We start from the raw sequence: 15,306 nt of genomic DNA on the forward strand, positions 1-15,306 counted from the left end.
GAGGGAGATAACTTCTGCAGAGGGATGAAACAGAGTGTCATGGCTTTATCTTAGAATGTTTTGTCACTCCTCTCTGAGTTTCCTGGAACACTGTGCTTCAGAAATCACTCCTTCTAGAAAGCTTTTTTTAAAGTTTTTTTTTTTTTAAAGATTTAAAACATTTGTTTATTCTTGAGAGACACACAGAGAGAGGCAGAAACATAGGCAGAAGGTGAAGCAGGCTCCCTGTGGGAGCCTGATGCAGGACTTGATCCCAGTACCCTGGGATCATGCCCTGAGCCAAAGGCAGATGCTCAACCACTGAGCCACCCAGGCATCCCTAGAAAAGGCCTTTCAAAGCTTTCAGGGCTTTACTGATTCATGGAAAATTTTGTTCTTGCAAATTATAGCAGACTCTGTGGTTTTGTCCCATTGGGGTATATATACGCATGAAAGCTTAGACATACTTTAGATCCACACCCTTGTGTCTGATTGGGGATAACTGCTTCATTAGTGTTGGGTATAATTATAGTAACTTGGAAACATGGGCATATAAAGATTAGAATCATCACTGCAAATGAAACCAATAGAACATTCAAAGGCTATAACAGAAAATCTTATGAAAATCTTACTCTACACGTAAGAATTTTAGGGTACTTGGACTGCTTTGGTCCTTGCTGTAATGCATCTTATGCAGAATGCCGTCTGCATAAGCATCCTGAATGGGTGGATTTTAATGATGAATATAGGACAAGTAGGTGGATAATGGCATCACTATGAAAAGCGTTACTGTTTTCTACATAATGAATCACTTTTGGTGATGCTTACATTTCTGGAGCATTTCACCTTTTGCTAAATTAAACCTAAAGGCATTTTAATAAGTATATTACCATGCAGTGTGAAGGGAGGAAGAGAGGAAAGTGCATTTTTGTGTGTGTTCCACGTGGACATCTTTAGGACTCATTGCCTGGAAGTTTATCTTAATCTTTTTTTTTTTAATTCCAGATAGAAAGACTCTGCTCTTACTCATTTTAGTAGCTCAATGAGTAATAGTAATAGTAGCTCCTAGTTAATGAGTACTCATTTTGTGTTAGGCACCACCCTGTCCACATCCTGTGAGTTTTAAATGCCTCCTACAATAGCAAATGGCACCCTAGGCCTGGCTGGCAGTGGGGGTCCACTTAACTGCTCTGTGGATGTTTGTCAAGCACAAATAGCTAAAGGAAGGATGGTACTTATGGAAGGGAGGAAGCATGTCATACTAAACCATTTAAATATATTTAAAAAAAACCCAGTTGAAATTTCAGCGAGAAGATGCCAACCACTTACAAAATGACATGAAGAAATGTGAATTTCATAGAAGAACAAAGTGACAACTGTTTTTACACAGTGAGACAAAAGTTGCTGCTTATCTGGTCATGATTTGTCCCTCTACCCATTCTGTCTCCAAGCAGCTGCTGCCATTTGCCTCATACATGAAAGCTTAAATCCTGGGGTTGCTTCTTACTTAGGAGCAGCATCAAGGATCCTTTGGAGCAAAATTTCCAAAACGCTTTGTGGGTTTTGCTTTCCAGAATTCTACTTACTGCATCTCCATGCCTGTTTTGACCTCTCACAGCTTCTACCTGATAGCTAGTCAGGCCAAAGCTTTTTGCTGTGAATTTTCACCTCCCAAGCCACAAACTCAGATGTACCAAAATATGACTTTATTTTTTATAACAACTAAAGGGGCACCTCGGTGGCTCAGTCGGTTAAGCATCTGCCTTCTGCTCAGGTCAGGATTTCAGGGTCGTGAGATCAAGCCCCACATTGGGTTCCCTGCTCAGGGGGACGTCCTGTTTCTTCCTCTCCCTCTGCCTCCCCACCCCCAACACTCATGCATTCACTCTCTCAAATAAATAAAATCTTTATAACTGAACTGAATTCCTTTCCTGAGCTCCCATTTTTCCTGTTGATGGAAACTGGACCTTAATTTAGGATATTTCTGTCTCCTACTCATGGGAGCACATCTTTATTCAGGGGCAAAGTGGGGTGGAGAGCAGTGAGCAAAGTTTGGGTGGAGTGGGTCGGGTCCCTGGTCTTCATCTGTCCAGTCTGGTATCCTCTGAAGTATTATTCCTCTTACTTAGTCTTGGTTACTAATATCTTTGTACACTGACATTCTCTGATTATCTCTTTGGCCTAAATGAAATAAAAGAAGTTACAAGATTGTTTAAAGCAATATAGAAATGGGAAGGAAGAAATACACAAGATGGAGGATATGATAATCTCAACGTATTTTTAGCAAATTTCTCATGATTTATATGTGAGGTGAAACTTTTAAAGCCCTTTGTATGAGAACAGAATATTTTTAAAAAAGATTTTATTTATTTATGCATGAAAGAGAGAGAGAGAGAGGCAGAGACACAGGCAGAGGGAGAAGCAGGCCCCACGCAGGGAGCCTGATGTGGGACTTCATCCCGGGACTCCAGGATCACGCCTTGGGCCGAAGGCAGGCGCTATACCCCTGAGCCACCCAGGGATCCCGAGAACAGAATATTAATGTTATTTCTACAAAGAAAGTAGTAAATGATGTATTTAAATAATTTACAATGAATTGATTAAAATGCTTCAAGCAAAGAAGTTCTGAAGAGCCACTTAATTATTTCTCCTGAGGCCAAGTGAATATGAGCTTCAGAGACCTTTATTTTTAAAAATTTAGATATTGAGTTGTTTTGGGGAAGCTTTTTAAAAAAGATTTTATTTTTTTTATTAATGAGAGAAACAGAGGCAGAGGCATAGGCAGAAGGAGGAGGAGGCTCCCTGTGCGGAGTACAATGCAGGACTAGATCCCAGGACCCGGGGATCATGACCTGAGCCAAAGGCAGATGCTCAACCACCTAGGCACCCCTGGGAAGGTTCATTTGGGCCTCTGCCCTGTGAGGAATGTAAAATGCTCTGTCATCTAATCTATCAGTTTATCAGTGGTACTTTGGTATTAAACCTATATCCAAAAGTTAAACCATTCATTCAGAGTTGGAGCACATCTAAAACAAAGAGAGAAAGGTCAACAAACAGCTCTTTTGATAATTATTGTCTTGTTGAGAACACAAGTTAGCATTTATAGCCCGTCTAATTTTTTTGTACTGATGAAATATTTTTGAAAAATAGTGATTTCTGTGTATGTTATTAATTGTATTTTCACTGGGGAAATTGGAGCACAAAACATCACAATGTTCCTCTAATACCCTGTGGCAGATGGAACAACAAGAAGTGTATCTTCTGCCAATTAACTATTTTTCTTCTTAAATTACAAGTGCTTGGTCATTTCAATAAATACCATGAATCAATCCCATTTTATGCATAAGCCTTTTGCTCCTCTGGAATAATTTTTTCTCATCCTGCCAGAAATGAAGGAATTTGAGCAACACTGAACAAAGAAGGTAATAACTATGTTCAGAAGTGCCATGATTTAATATTTTCATGCCACCACTTGAGAATGAAATCAGAATAGACTGCAAGGGACAACATGGGGCATTCAGGTAGAGCTCAGCATACTAGGTGTTCCCAATGTACCAGAGTCTGGGTGATTAGAGGGCTTGTCCAGATGGAGCAGAGGGTGAGAGGGGTGAAATGGCCACTGCTCAGCCTGGGGAAGATGGGGAAGAAAATCCCAAGAGGAGAGACCAAGGGAACATTCATGAGATGAGTGAAACCCAAACTATGCTAGTTCTTTTAGATTCCAAGTATGGAGGAAGGGGATGTAAAAGGAAAGAAGAACCAGAGATCATTGGCATGAGATTTTTGAAAGGGAAGTGTGGAGTAAGGAGTTGTGATTTAAATTGGAAGATGCTGGGATGCCTGGGTGGCTCAGGGGTACACTAACATCTGCCTTCTGCTTGGGGCCTGATTCCAGGGTCCTGGTATCGAGTCCCACATGGGGTTCCCTGAAGGGAACCTGCTTCTCCCTCTGCCTTTGTCTCTGCCTCTCTCTCTGTGTCTCTCATGAATAAATAAATAAAATATTAAAAAAAATAAACTGGAAGATGCCATAAAAAGTTAGTGGTAGCACTGATGTCATTTTCTAGATTACAAGGTGATATAAGAAATTGCTTATGTTTGAAATGTTTTGAATTCTGTTCCCCCACCACTGACTCGATTGAGTTTCCTATCTATAAAATATATGATCAAGTGGCAATGACAAGCCTAACTATTATTTATTTTGTGCCATGTGCTGTGCTAGCGAGCAGATAGATACATGTGGCATGTTCCCTTGCAGTGAAGTATGGAATGCAAAATTATATTTTGGTGGAAGTGCAAAAATTAAATGATTTGCAAGTTCTGGAGGTAGCTCATAGAACAGAATGATTATTGTTGCCTGGTACGAGAAGGGAGTTCTGGGGAGCTTTTGCAGAGAAGTGTTTTGGAAGAGAAATAAGATATGATTACACATAGGAACCAGCATTTTGAATGGAGGAGATAGCATGTGAAAATTAACTGAATAAGACATTTCAAAGGAAGTAATTCTCCGCAAATATGTAACACAACACAGATTTTTAATTCATAGTTATTAATGTTTTAGAGAAAACTCTGGTGCTAAAGGACTGTCATTTTCCAGGTTATTGTGGGGAGGAGGCTTGGGGTCATGATTCTTAGAACAATCATCATTATTTTTTAAATTTTTCTACAGCCTTTCAATAGTCATTTGTCAATTTTTGTACTGACGAGTCTTGCTTTCCTCACGCTGCTCTCAAAAGTAAACTAAGAAAATAACATTGCCAGTATTTTTCACAATCTGTTCCTTAACCCATCTTTGTCAGAGCATGAGTGAAGGAGGGACTCTGTTCTTTGCATTATGGAAGGCTCCGTTTACCAAAAAATAGTGAAATCATTTGAAACTGGGCAGTGGTAACACAGTAGTACTAGTTTCTTGATCTTTTTCCAAGGTCTGGGGCTTTCTTTGCATTCTGGGTTGATCTCAGAAGGTCAGTCTATCAGGCAAGAAGCAAGCCTGTTTCTGATGGGTGGTGACCACAGTCAGTGTGGTTTTGTGTCAGCTTAGCTAATGTGGAAGTACGGTTCCTAGAATTTCTTTCCTTGTCTGATTCTAGGTTGGCCCCAAGATTAATTGCATGAAATTTGGGAGATGAGGCAAAGCAGTAGCCATATCACTCTGGAGGCTTGTTCAGGGCTCCCAGGTATTGCTGCAACCCTGTGTGACTGATTCTAGGCCTGTTTGTTGACTTGGCATACCAGCTGGGACCTCAGCTCCTGTCACTCTTGTTGTATCCCCTTCTTCAGTTTCTTAGCTTTCTGGGCAAAGCCCATGTGCTTGGACTCAGGCAAGAGTACCAGCTTCTGCAAGACACCTGTGTTATTAAGTGTGAGACAGATAGGGTTCCAGTTTGTCCTCACTCTCTCCCACTTCACGTTGGGCTGTCAACCCTGCTCACTGATGATCGCTTCAGCCCACGAACAGAAGCAGAGCCAATGGCCTTTCATAGGCTTTCACTTTTTCTCCAGCATCCACAATTGTGTCAAGGTGCATTCGTAGTAAACTTCTTTCCTATCACTCATAGTGTTTCTGCTTCCCTGACTGAAACCTAACTGATACAGTTCCCTCATGACAGGTCATGATGCTAATGTAACTGCCTGCTTCTCCCTCTGCCTATAAGTCTCTGCCTCTCTCTGTGTCTCTCGCGAATAAATAAATAAATAAAATCTTTTAAAAATCTCATTTAATTATTTCAACCATTCCTCCCAACAAATATCAAAATTAGTTGACTCACTTTTCACCAACTTTGCAAATGATTTGAATGATGAATTGGTAAACGATTCTTTCATATAGATTAATGCTTTTCCCAAAGAGCACAGTTTAGTGCCATGGGGGATTAAAGCACTTGGAAAACCTATCTTCTTTTTTGGCATAAGGTGGAGGTGTGTGGAGAGAATGTGTGCAGGTGTGATAAAAGGAGCAGGCTACAAACTTTAATGATTTTTTTGGTTATAGAATATGCACACGTACAGAGAAAGATTGACACCATTTTTAGAAATCCCAAGAGCTCTTGTTTTTGCGCTTGTGAATCAATCCTTCTTTGACTCTCGCCTGCATGTGCTTTGCTTTGACCAATGGGCATTAACAAGTGGCATGTAGACAGAGGCTTGACAAGTGCTTGTGCATTGTGGCTGGGCCTTGTGGGAAGTTCCTTTTTGGGAACTTGTGGTCATGTGTTAAGGAACCTTGGGCTGAATCATGAGAGGCAATCTGGAGAGAGTCTTGGAGGATTAGGGGTTGTCTTGGATTTAGCAGCTGAAGGCAGCTGCATGAGCCATATCCATGTAACAGGAGAATCACCAGCTGAACCCTGCCAGGATTCCTAATAAACAGAATTCTGTGGAATAACAGCTTGTAGTTAGGGGGTGGTTTGTTATACAGCAATGGAAGATTGAAACAACTATGACAAAGCATTAATAACAGACTTCGTTCCTTCTTCTTTTATTATTATTTTTTTAAGGAAAAAATATGCATTGACTTAGTTCTGACCATGTCTCCTTTCCGCTTTTCCTTAAATTCCTTCTTCTTACTTTTCATTGTTTCTATTCCCCTTGTGCGAGTACGGGTGGTCATTCTTCTAGGTGACGTGAGTTGGCAGACAGAAACCCTGTTTACCCCAGGATGTCTTTCTTCTCAGTCTGTCCTGGTACTTGAAACTTCAACATTATTTAAATAACGATTTTTTTTTCTTCTAAGCTAGGAATTTCCGTCTCCAAGGGCGAATGTGCAACTGTCCCTGGACACATGACACTACTCTCCGTCATTCACCATGAAGCCAGGGTTAGTTTGTTAGTTGCTCTCCTAGGAAGCGGCTGAGAGGAACTGGCCCTGGCTTGCCAGAGGGCCTTGCCCACACATTCACATCTGTCTGCAAGTCTCTCCTCTTCTTTTGTCATCCAGTTAACTACTTCTCTTCCTTCAGTTCTCAACTCCCTTAATACTTTCTTAGGGAAGTGTCCTGGAACCCCCTGAGTAAGTCTATTCTAGGAAAGGTGCTCATAGAACCCAATACCCTCTTCAGAGCAATTTCAACTCAACTTTTTTCCATGTAATTATATTTGTATCACCTGGGATTTTAGCTCCAAGGAGATAGAGATCCTGTTTATTTTTGCCCACAGTAGCACTCTCAATACTCTCAATACTTATACAAAATATACTCTGGTGCGTGGAATGTGTTCAATATATTTTTGTTAAAGAAATGAATGAATGGATGGATGAACTGGGATTCTGAGCAAGTGACCTTCTCTTTTACCTTCTTACTTTAGACATTTTTGCCCTGGACTGGGTGTTTTACTAGTATTGTAGGCAAGAGAGTAGGCCCATGGCATTCTAAAAGCTCTATGAGATGTTTCAAAAGGGGAAATCAAAGTTAAAAGTACTATTCTGGGGATGCCTGGGTGGCTCAGAGGTTGAGCGTCTGCCTTTGGCTCAGGTCATGATCCCGGGGTACTGGGATCGAGTCCCACATCGGGCTCCTTGCAGGGAGCCTGCTTCTCCCTCTGCCCATGTCTCTGCCTCTCTCTCTGTGTCTTTCATGGATAAATAAATAAAATCTTAAAAAAAAAGTGCTATGCTGAAGCTAAGCTAAGACTTACTAGGGCATGTGGTCTCCCTCACAATGCCTCATCCATTTAAATTCTTACCCCTGGATAAAGACCTTTTCAGAAGCAAGAAAACTAATTAGAGTTCCCATGAGTACTAGCATGCATTGTAAAAACATCACTGGGCTCCTGTCATAAATATTATTTCTGTTTTTCCATGCAATAATAGTTAAAAGCTTCTTTATTAAGGAAGAACTGTAACGCTTTATTTTAATTGAGGGTACAACTGACATTACAACATATTATTTTCAGGTGTACAGCAGAGGGATTTAATATTTGTATACACAGCAAAATGATCACCATAGTTAAGTCAGAACTATAATGCTTTAATAAGCTTTGCAATTCTCACATTTATCTTCATTAAAATATGTAATAATTAAACAGAAAATCATTTGTAGTGGGTTTACGAACATGAGCAGAAAAAAGGAAGTGTTGGAGCTTAATGTTTTATTTTAACATTGCTATTCTGACTCTGAATGGGTTGAGCAAGAATGGCAATCATGATTTAGCCAATATTCAATTTATGAATAGCGTTTTTATAATCCTCTGAGGGTTGTGAAATCAAAAGCTTCTACTTTTATTTCCTTAGGGATAATTGCTGCTTATTCTTCAATTTAGAATATCTGGGAAGTGATTGACCTGGAGAAACATTTCTCAAAATGTGGTGCTAATGACAGGTAAAAGAAAAATGGTTTCAATGGTCACAAAAGTGATGGATTAAACAAAATTCAATGGTATTTTTCTAATTACAGGGACTGACAACATTCATTGTAAAGCTCCAAGAAGAGAGGATGTAATATATAGCATTTCCTACTGTTATCTGGTCACTGAATTTAAAAATGTAATTCAGTATTTATTTATTTATTTATTTATTTATTTATTTACCTTCTTGTGCTCTTTGGAATTTAAATGTGCTCTGTTAAACCCCTAGAGGAAAGTCTTCTCTAAAGTATTTAGAAAGGTATGCCTATATATTTACCAAATGCCTGGTGATATATTTCTCTCCTGGCCTCTTCCAGAATCACAGCTCTATGATCCTCCTATTTTAGGAACTACTTACTATCTCCTATTCCTATCAGCATGCTAATTATAATAATAACTAATCTTTGTTGAATACTCACTATGTGCCATGTATGACTGTAAAAACTATCAATGTGATAATTCATTAATCACAGCTGGACAATCCTTGGGGCACCTGGGTGGCTCAGTGGTTGAGCATCTGCCTTTGGCTCAGGTTGGAATCCCAGGGTCCTCGGATGGAGTTCTGCATCAGGCTCCCAGCAGGGCCTGCTCCTTCCTCTGCCTGTGTCTCTGCCTCTCTCTGTGCGTCTCTCATGAATAAATGAATAAAATCTTAAAAAAAAAAAGAACAATCCTTTGAGTAGGTGCCCCATTTTACAGATGTAGAATCTCAGAGTCCAATGAATTAAGTAGGTGACAGGGTCAGAATTTGGACCTGGGCAGTCTGGCTCTACTCTGAACCACAATACTATGTTGTCATAGAACTGATTTGCCAACTAGCTTTTAGATAACACTTTGGTAATTTGGGAACTACTGGTAATTTGTGAACTCTTGGGATGCTAAACAAAGAAGCAAAGAAATACAGTTTAATGTACATCACGCATGTGTTTAGCCTTCTGATTTTTCTGGAAAGCTTCTTCACCTTTTGGAAATAGAGAATCTGTTGTTTTGGTGTGGTCCCGTGAGAAGGATCCTATACTTCACTCCTAGGACATGGCCTACTTGCTTTTAAGGGCAGGACTGCTCCTGAGTTTTCTTTTTCTTCCTTTCTTCTTTTTTAATGGTGTGGCTATTCATATCCACACAGAATCTCCATCCTGCCTCTATTTCTATTGCTCTATTCTTTGCTATTGTCTGAGATCTTCCTTGTCTTCTGATGGTCCATGTTCCCTACAGTGGTTGCTTCTTTATAGCAGAGCTTATTGAGTTTTTGCAGAAACTTGTCTTTCATACTGCAGTTTCTCATAGTTTAGACTCCTTTCTTCTTTTTACTAGCCTAATAATTCTGCTAAACCACATTCTACTTCCTCTATGTCACCCATAAACTTGTCTTTCTATACTTGTTTATATAATAAATGTAAAATTAAAATTAAATATAAAAATGTATTGATTATTAGAGGCAGAGCATAACTGAAGCTCTATAATAGTCTAAGGAGACTAACCAATATGCTCTTGGGTTTTAATTATAGTTTTGTTTATCTGCTGTAAATCGTGGAACATTATCAAGGTTTTCTAAAACAAGAGAACTAAGAAAAGAAAAATGAAACAAGAAGACATTGATATGACATTCATTTATCTTCTCTACTTAAAAGCTATTTTCTTTACCAATCCAAGCTCTCAAATGGGTGGTTTACTTGTGCCCACACCCTCTTCACTCCTCAGAAACTTTTGTTGTTGGCTCCTACCCTAATTATTTAGCTAAAGTCACTCTCTTAAAAGTCAATAGCAATCTCCTTATTACCCAATGTAAATCTCAGAACTCATTTTCTTGGACATCTCTGTAATAATTGACACCATTGACCAGCCACTATGGAAAATGCCTCTTCTCTAGGAGACCGCTGTCCTAATTAACATAGTCTATGTGCTCATAGACTCTATCATAACATCTGTAATACCTTATTTCCCTAAAGTCTGTTTGCTGGATGGTAAGCTTCTTGAGGGCTGGGGTTGTCCTTGATAATGGTTAGGTGAATATATTTTAAAAAGGCATTTTAGGGGCCTCTGGGTAGCTCAGTGGTTGAGTGTCTGCCTTTTGCTCAGGTTGTGATCCTGAGGTCCTGAGATCAAGTTCCACATTAGGCTTCCTGTGAGGAGCCTGCTTCTCCCTCTGCCTATGTCTATGCCTCTCTGTGTGTCTCTCATGAATTAAAAAAAAAAAAAAAGTCATTTTAGTGTGATAAATGAAAACAGGGAGGAAAAAAGTAGTGCATGATTATAGAAAATGAAATATCAAAACCACCACCCTGGGATATCAGTACAGTGAAATGCTGGCTGAAGACCTATAGTCTTTGGTAGTAGGAAGGCTAATGGGAATTGAAAATAGAAAGCAAGGCGCAGCCCGGTGGCTCAGTGGTTTAATGCCACCTTTGGCCCAGGGCCTCATCCTGGGAACCCCTGATAGAGTCCCACATTGGGCTCCCTGCATGGAGCCTGCTTCTCTGCCTGTGTCTGCCTCTCTCTCTCTCTGTCTCTCAGTCTCTCATGAATAAAGAAAATCTTAAAAAAAAAAAAAAGAAAGAAAGCTAATTCTCAATTTCTAAAAATTCAAAACAACAAAACTTGAAATGCATATTTTTAACCTTAGCTATGATGTTTACACTTAACAAATCTCATTCTGTTTTAGAACAGTGGTAAAATGTGCTCATTTAGGCTTAATTAGTACAGATTAAATCGTGATCATCAGCAAGAACTGTTCTGTAATTATTCTGCTTCTTCACTAGATGGTGCTTGTGAGCCAATTAGGAAAAGACTGGGTTCATGGTTTATTCACTGAAGGGAAAGCAAGGGGGAAATTTGTGAATTAAATAGAATAAGGCTATGAAAAATTAGAAAAATTTAAGACAGCCCTTTATACTTGTTAGAGTACTTGGAGAAAGTTTCATCTTCCTTTTTGGTAAAAATATTAAGCTCTTGAAAGAAAAAAAAATACTCATTAAGAATAATCACCAAATTCTGAATGTTTTGTGGACTAACTGTCCAAACCTACTGAATTAAAAAACTCTCTTTCCTCTCCTTAAAATACAGCATTGATCTTTGGTTGGAAGCAAAACCATTTAAATTGTTACATGATGAGAGTAATCATTTCATGGTGTTACTTCATGAAATGGGTTATTGCCTAGATTTTAAGTGGTTTGATAGGCAATATTCCTTTTCTTTCATTTAGAGCCATTGAAGTGTAGGAGTTGAAAGAGAAGCCTCTAGATTCTTACTGCTTGAGTTTACCCCAGATCTGCCCCTTCTTTGCTGCGTAATCTTGGGACTTCACCTCTCTAAACTTCCTTTCCCTCATCTTAGAAAATGAGGGTGCCATAATTTCCACCTTATTGGATTGTTGGGACAATATATAAAAGATTAAAATGGTGCCTTGTAAATAGCAAGCCCTCAAAAAAAAATATTAGCATTCTTGACATTTCTCATCACATTTCACTTACCAGTGAAGATTGATATATCCCAAGTCACAAAACAATCATGGAAAATGTCATTTTAATTAAGTTTGGATTTCTTTCCTTTTTTTTTCTCATTCCATTCCAGTATTCTAACTTATTACTAACTCTGCCTTTATCTATGAAACTTACTTATATTTACCAAGTATTTGTTTAGGGGGAAGACTGTCCTTTAAAGTTCAGTTGAGGCACTTATGTTCTCACTCAGGGGCCATGCTAGTCTTCTCTGTATCATTCCGATTTTAGTATATATGCTGCCAAAGCGAGTACGAGGCACTTATGTTCTAATGTGTGATGATTAGATAGCTTAGCTTCTTCTGAATTTCAGAAAAAGATGGTTTTATTTTCTCAGTAGAGTTCCTGAGATTGAATGATTGCAGTGAGTGACAGCAAACTTCTCCCAGAGGAACTTCTGTTGCTGCCAGTACCTGAAGGTTTCTACAATGGTTGGCAAGCGTCACAGCAAAGAAAGAAAAGAGTGTGAGGAAGAAATTATTCAAAGGAAGTATGTATTCTTCCCCAAATGGTGGCAATATGAATGTGAAAAAGAAAAGGATATACATTTGAATAGATACATCAAAACTGAAGAAAGGCCATGTCCACGTCTAGGAAGAATCATGAACAAATTCACAGGTCACAGTTTTGGTTTATGCTTCTCTATGTGGTGTACGTGGACCCCTGTCTCCCAACTTACAGTTATCATCATGTAATATGATTGACAGGACCTGTGTCCTTTTGCTGAAATATAGGAAATATTTCAGGAGATGTGAAGAAAAGGTAAGTGATTTTTTTGATGGATCATGATGGCCACAAGACAGCCGGTATTTACCAAAGAGTTACTCTGCTAGGGGTGATGGTAGAAATTACACCTGAAGTGTCACATTTAAGGCTCACTACGACTCCACAAAGTTGCCAGTATTATCATCCCCCATCCCCATTAGTGCCATTATTACTATTAAGGAAATGGGTATCTGGAGACGTTCAATAGCTTTTCCTAGATTGCATAGTCAGTGAATGGCAGAATTTGTATTCAAACCCAATTCCATCCGACTCCAGAGCCTCAGTATTTTATCCATTATCCTGAGATGTCAGTTCAAACAAAGACATTGTTTGAATTGATTCTGGAAGTATAGGCAGCACCCTAACTGACACATTTCCTAATTGGCCTTCCCTGCTGAGACATTAACTTGTCAACATAGGGCATTATCCTTCATTAGTTCCCCGCATGCCTGGGTAGTCAAAGAATCAAATTGTCCTTCCTAATTTGAAGATGATACCACCGCATGTGTGCTGTGGCTGAGAAAAACCAACATCTGACAAGCAGTTCTTTCCACATCATGTATACATGAAGATTGCTCTCTGGTTTGTGGCTCGAGACTCTGTTGGCAGAGCCTTGCTTCTGTATTTTGTTCTGCCAAAGTGTGGTTAGCTGAAGCTCAGTTTGAAAAAGGCTTCACTATCACTGAGACCATGTACTCATCAGGGCATCTTCTGTTCCGGTCCCAGCCACTCTTAGCTTTGCCACTCCATCGTCTGGATTGAAGGATCATCAGAAGTCTTTTGGCTTCGCAGGTTTTATATGCAAGACCTGTTTAAATAGTGTACTGAGGTCCCTTTTAAATACATGTGTGGTCCATCAGAACTGAGTTGTGATAATTTGTTATTTCAAGGCTAGTGGACAGAATGAACTGCCGACCTTGGTTACTAGGTCTTGCCATTTGTTGTTCTCAGGCCTGAGACACTTGCTCATTGGACGGGAGATGGTGGCCATGTGGCTCATTTATAGGGAGGTTTGGTCACTCTCTGTTTTATAAAACTTCATTGTGGTCAGGTGATTGACCAGGGCCCACCAGTCTATAATTCTTATCTAGTCACCCCACAACCAATTGTCCATGAAGAAAGACAGCTGGTGACTGGGACTAGGGGTATATTTGATGACAGCTGCTCATGATAGTTTGACATTTATCTAACAAGAAGGCAGCCGCAGTGAACTCATCTCCTTTGTACAATATCGTCCCTTCTTCTCTTCCTCCTCTTGTTTCTGTACCGTATTTATTGACTGCATACTGCAAGCTAGGTATTAGGTTAAGCCAGGGTTTCTCAACCTCAGCATCTTTAATACATTAGTCCAAAAAAGCCTTTGTTGTTGGGGAGCTGTCCTGTGTATTGTAGGATATAAAGCAGCATCTCTGATCTTTATCTACTACTTGCCAGTAGCAGCCTCTCATCTTCTCCTAGGTGTGGTAAATAAAAAATATCTTCAGAAATTACTAAACGTGTCTAGGGGGATGAAATTACCCCTAGTTGAGAACATTTGGTCTAAGGATTTTATTAAATTTAATCCTCATAATAATTCTATGAAACAGGTAGAATTATTATTTCCTATTTTACAGGTGAGGAAATGGAGGCTTATAATGTTAAGAATTTGCTGAAGTTAATACAAAAAGTAATTTCTGAAGCTGAGATGATAGCAAAAATCTGACTTTAAATCCTAATGTCTTTTACCTATATGCCATAGTAATTACTATTATATAAATGTTGGGTTCTTTTATTTATTCAGGAACTACATCCTCTGATAGTCCATTCCCAGACCATATTTTAAAAAAATTTTTTAATTGGAGTTCAATTTGCCAACATATAGCATAACATCCAGTGCTCATCCCGCCAAGTGCTCCCCTCAGTGCTCATCACCCAGTCACCCCAACCCCCCGCCCACCTCCTCTTCCACTACCCCTTGTTCATTTCCCAGAGTTAGGTGTCCCAGACCATATTTAACTACTTTCAATCCCTGCATATATTTTATTTTTTCATTATTCTGTGCCTTTGCACATGCTGCTCCTTCTGCCTAAATTAACTTTGTTCTCTCTCTCCATCTAAAGAAAGCAAATTAGTCTTTGTAGCCTGAGCTCTAATGTCACCTCTTCTATGACACTAGACCTGGTCACTGCACGTATACCTACCCACACCTACTCCAACAAGTTGCCAAGAGTATTTTGTATTTACAGATAGAACACAGATGTAATATTAAGTGACCTTCTAAAAACACAAAATGGAAAGAAATAAGATTGTATTCTTTGCTTTAAAATGTGTAATAAACACATATTCTATCAGATTAGAGATTTTACAAGGTTATTCTAACGAGACCAACTGTCCCTGGTTTAAAGGATTTGGCTATTTCCTGGTAAAAGGATTGCTGTATCCAAAGGAAATGGTTTGCCCATTAGAATAGGACTTGGACTCATAGAATTAAAAAGTCAGAAGCATCTGGTGATGCTGCCCATCCCAGCACTGTCCAAGGGGAAAGTATGCTCTGTTAGGCCAATGTAAGCACCCAGTCAGTCTGCTGATTACATTGACTGTGGATATTGGGACAGCAGAGTGGTAGAGTCTGATTTTGACCTTGGGTGTTTGACCATCTCCTACCCCATGGTTCCCTGAGGATGGAGCACATACCACAGGGTAGAGACAAGATGATGTAGGTAATACATGCATGTCCTTAAATAACATA

General features: G+C 39.4%; 1 pseudogene; it reads right to left on the reverse strand.

The window, feature by feature from the left end:
* Positions 1–11,972: 11,972 nt before the first annotated feature.
* On the reverse strand, positions 11,973–12,068 carry LOC129510015 (U6 spliceosomal RNA; annotated as a pseudogene).
* Between the last annotated feature and the right edge of the window lie 3,238 nt (positions 12,069–15,306).

Source organism: Nyctereutes procyonoides, unplaced genomic scaffold, assembly GCF_905146905.1.
Source record: "Nyctereutes procyonoides isolate TBG_1078 unplaced genomic scaffold, NYPRO_anot_genome, whole genome shotgun sequence".
In the NCBI taxonomy this organism is placed as follows: domain Eukaryota; kingdom Metazoa; phylum Chordata; class Mammalia; order Carnivora; family Canidae; genus Nyctereutes; species Nyctereutes procyonoides.